The following is a 5032-nucleotide window of genomic DNA, read 5'->3' on the forward strand; positions in this document are numbered from 1 at the left end:
CTTTTTCATTTTTCTTTTTTAGTTTTTTTTATTTTTTGGCAGAACTGGGGATTGAACTCAGGCCCTTGCGCTTGCCAGGGAAGCACTTATTCCACTGAGCCATCTCTCTGGTCCCATGATAAACTTTTAAAAGGCCTCAACTCTCACTATATTAGGTTAGCCAAATAAATCATTTCAGTGCTAAGAGTATTTTCAGTTTCAATTGCAAAATATTTGGAGTGGGATCGTTTATATGACAAGTTTATATTGACTTAGAATTCTGTCCATCCAAGGGCATGGCATCCGCACTCACTGCACTTCAGGCAGAAAGCACATGATGGAAGGAATTGTGGACTCATGGAAAAAGTGATCACGTGGTAGGAAGGCCAGTAAGAGAGTTCTGGGCAACAGCAATATACCAAGTTACTCTGCAAGCTTGTCTTTGGCAAACTAAAGTCATTGTTTCATTGGGATAGAGCACCCATGACTTAATTATTATTAAATGTCCCACCCATTCTTAACATGTATTTTCATAAAATTTAGTGGTGCAAAATCACATCCAAACCATATCAAGTACCAATTAATCGACAATGGAAGTAACTTAAACAGGTTATATGAGCATATTTAAAGAAGGAAAAAGTGCCTGTTATTTCTCAATTTGCTGTAGGAAAAATGACCTTGAGAAAGTGAGAGGGGAGGGAAAATGGGTAAGGACAAGAGCAAGAAATAGTGATAGGGCAAATGTAAGATTGTCCTGGGGCTTCTATTGAGGAAAGTGATTGATTGGTTCATTGGGTAAGGCTAGGTGGTGAGCAAGGAGAACAATGTGATCAGTCCAATCTACACAGAGCATTAATAGAGATTTATCTTACAGACGCTGAGCAAAGGCCAACATTTTAAGTAAAGACAACTGAATGATAATTTAATTAAAAATATAATAATAAATATATAGAGAGACAAAATAGGACATTGATATTTTAGACTTTTTATTTTTAATTGACTTAAGTTAATTATACCTACCTATGGATTGGATAACAGGCACAAAAATACATTTAGATTACAATAATTTCGACTATTCTACACACAGTAGGGAGATTATAATTCACAACAATTTATAATGTATTTTAGGAAAATATCAATTAAAATAGTGGTTCTCGAAGTTGGATAAGCATACTCTAGGCAAACTTAAATAATCTCTAAGAATATGGGAATAAAAGTTTAGAACATTTGCTTTTATAGAAAAAGAAGAAAGAGATAACACTTGCTTTTACTTACTATATACGCTGAGCACATTTAATCATTTATATATTTAGATGCACTTACAGTGACATCATACACTACAACTTATGGAAGATAATAATAAAATATTGAAGTTTGAAGATGGGGGGAGAGAATTTGTAGTCTATTCCTGGGAATCTTGCTTATTAATACTGGAATTTGGTAGTGATTGATCACTTCTATTTTGACAGCAACTCTTTGGAAAATTAATTTTATTGGTACACTTTTGGTACATATAATGACCCTATTCTGCAAAGGGAATTTGTGCTTCTTCTTTTTCCCCCATTCCTCTCGGCTCCCTTCAACCCTTATTCCCCTCCATATTTATGAAAGCTTTGTTTCCATTTCTCTTTGTATTCTCTTTTTACTCTTTTCCCTTTTTTCAATTCTCCTTTTGTCTTCCTTGGTTCCTTCTGATTTGAACATTTTGGTCCTCATTTACGCTTTTGATTTATCACACAATCCCCAAAAATGTGATCTTCAACATGGTATCCAGTTTATTTTATTGAATACTATGGCCCCAAGATGCATCCATTTACCTAGAAATGTCACAAGTTTATCCTTCTTTAAGATAGAGTAGTACTCCATTGTAGATAAAAACCTTATCTTCTCTATTTGTCTATTGACTGGTATTTAGCATCTTCACAAAATTTAGCTATTAAAAATTGTGTTGTACAAACAGAGGTGTGCATAATCACTGTGGTATGTTACTTTTAATGCGTTCAGGAAGATATCAAGAAGGGAAATACTTAGATCAAATGGAATCTCCAACTTCAGGTTTTTGTGAAATCTCCATACTGGTATCCACATTGCTTGCACCAGTTCACACTTACACCGACAGTTTTTTCTCCCTCCCAGCCTTGGAAACATTTAATGTTGATTTCATGAACACTGACATTTTTCTGGAGTAAGATGGATTTTCAATATTGCTCTAATTAATTCACATTTCTCACGTGATCAGTGATGTTGAAATTTTTTATTAAATTTATTTGTGCTGGGCTGGCCAAATAGCTCAGCGGATTAAAGCACCTGAAAGCTGGTGCAGGGGTCAGGGGTTCAATCCCCAGGCCTGTCATGCTAGCCTCCCCCCCACCCCGTGGTGCACTGAGACAGCAATTGAGACTGGGCATGGAGGCGCGCGCCTGTAATCCCAGCTCTTGAGAGGCTGTAAACAAGAGAATCATGAGTCCAATCTAGTAATGAGACCCTGAACACCCTGTAGACCCTACCCTAAATACTAAATAAATACGTAAATTTATTTGTGTAATTTAGCGATAGATAATAATCATAAATTTTTATACGGTTATTCACTGTTTATACTTCTTCTGAGAAGTATCTGTTCATTTCACATGCACACTTTTGGATCTGTTCATTAAATTTGTGGGGTTCTGATTTCTTTAAATCTTCATAAACTCTAGATATCTTTCCTTTGTATGAGAGATAGCTGGTAAAATATTTTCCCATCTGTGGGTTATCCCTTCTTTCTGTTGGTGGTTTCTTTTGCTGTGCAAAAGCGTTTTAATATGATAAGGTAACAGTTCTTAATTTTCTGTAATATTTCCCATGCAATTTGGGTATTGTTCATAATGTGCTTGATTACACCTATGTATTCAAGAGTTTTACCTATGCTGTCTTTCAGCAAATTAAATGTTTTTGTTTCAATAGTTAAATCTTTCATTCATTTTGATTTCAGTTTTGTGCATAGTGAATTATATGAATGTATGTTTAATCTTTGCATGTGGAAAGCCGGCTTTCCCAGAACCATTTATTAAAGAGGCAAAGGTATTTGACTGCTTAGTCAAACATACATTTGTGAAGTTTGTTTAGATTTATTTCGTCAACTTTTATTCTGTTTCATTGCTCCTTGGGTCTTTTTCTTGTCAGTACCATGCTGTTTTTATCACAGCACATTTGTGGTATAGTTTCAAGCCACGAATTGTGATAGTCCCTGCTTTGCTTTTGTTGCCTAGGATTGCCTTTGCTATTCTAGGTCTCTTCTGGTTTTAACTGAATTTTAGAATTTTTTTTCTATCTCAACAGGAAATATTTTGAAAGATAAGAAAAAGGTGAAACACAAAAGTGGAGAGTAGAGAAGAAAACATAAAATGAAACAGTGAGGTGAAATATAGATTAAATTTGTCCTCCATTCAGTTTCATAGCCATTTAGTCATGTGAGCTACATATGCATGTGCATAAATGAAGTCTAAATTTTAGTTTTACTTAATTAAATTTTAAAAATGGTAATTGAATTAATTATTAGGGAAATGTAACTATGATTAATGTACAGTTAATAGCTAAATTAAGATGTCCCATATATAAAAAATCATATTTTGAAAATTTGTTATGAAAAAGGAAAATATATAACTAATAATTTTCATATTGATTTCATGTTGAAATGAACAGATCTTTGATATATTGGCTTGAATAAAATGTATTATTAAAAATAATTTTGATTTTTATTCTTTTCCTTTTAAATAAAAGAAAAATGTACAGTAAAAAGAATGGCATAAAATTTTAAGACAAGATTGTAGGAGAGAAACAATGATTAGTGCATTCTTTCTTGTATGCAGTAATATCTCAGTTCACAAATTCTTCTGCTTATGAATGATTTGATTTGCAAACATAGCAATTGAATAAGGCAGCAAAAATTCATTAGAAATGAATAGTGACTTTTTGATCTGACAGAATGTCACAGAATAGTGCTCCCCATCCTCTCTTAAGTAGATCTATAAATCTAGGGAAAGAAAACAAGAGAAATCAAAAGGGCATTCTGATAGGTACTATAGAAAGAAGGTTTTCTTTTTGTAGAAACATTTGTTAATTTAAAAAAATCAAAAGGTAATATAAAAACAGATATGAATAAGACAGTTACTTTCCCCCAATGCTGATGGAACTCTCACTAGTGCTACACTATTAGCAAGGATTTTGAATCCACCAGGAAGGAAATAGGAAAATATTCTATTCACAGCAGCTTCAAGAATTTAAATATGTTGGAGTTAACCTATCAAGGAAGTGAAAATCCTCTATAGTAAATGCGATAGTTTTCTTAAAACAGTTTAAAGAGGATACCAAAGAAAGAAAGTTGTCCCCTGTTCCTGCATAGGGAGAACCAGTGTCTTCAAAACAACCAGAACAAAAATGATATTTAAATTTAATACAATCCAAGTCAAAATATCAACAACATTCTTCTCAGAACTAGAAAAAAGATTTAAATTTTATGTGGAACCCTAAGTGACCCAGAATAGTAGGAGGCATGTCAATCCCAGGTTTCATGTTACATTACAAAGTTACGATGAGGAAAAATAGCAAATAGCATGGCTGTAGTTTTATAATTTCATTTAATTCTATCTTTTCTCATTTATGTATTTTGTGCAGGGTCTCACTACACAGCTTATACTCGTAATGATCTTCCTGTTTTCAACCTCCCCAGAGCTGGGATTAGAGGTGTGCACCACCATGCCTAGTCTTGGTGTCCAGCTCAGTGCACTGGGGGGTGGGTCCTGCTAGGCAGGTGGTACCAGGGATCCAACCATGGTCCCTGTGCTTGCCTAAGCAGGTGCTTAGTCCACTGAGTTTTTCTGACAGCCCTTTCACTTAAGTCTGTCTTACAGGTCCCAGTGACATGTTAAAATTATCTTTTCATCTTATTTTCCAAGTATTATTGTTTTTATATTGAAGGCTATTTGTGAAAATCTTACAACTTGGATTACCTATTGACATATTTATAAAGCATTTATGTCATAATTTTTAATACTTTGATCCTGTCTTTTCATAA

The sequence above is a fragment of the Octodon degus genome, unplaced genomic scaffold (assembly GCF_000260255.1).
Source record: "Octodon degus isolate 3935 unplaced genomic scaffold, OctDeg1.0 scaffold00041, whole genome shotgun sequence".
In the NCBI taxonomy this organism is placed as follows: Eukaryota; Metazoa; Chordata; class Mammalia; order Rodentia; family Octodontidae; genus Octodon; species Octodon degus.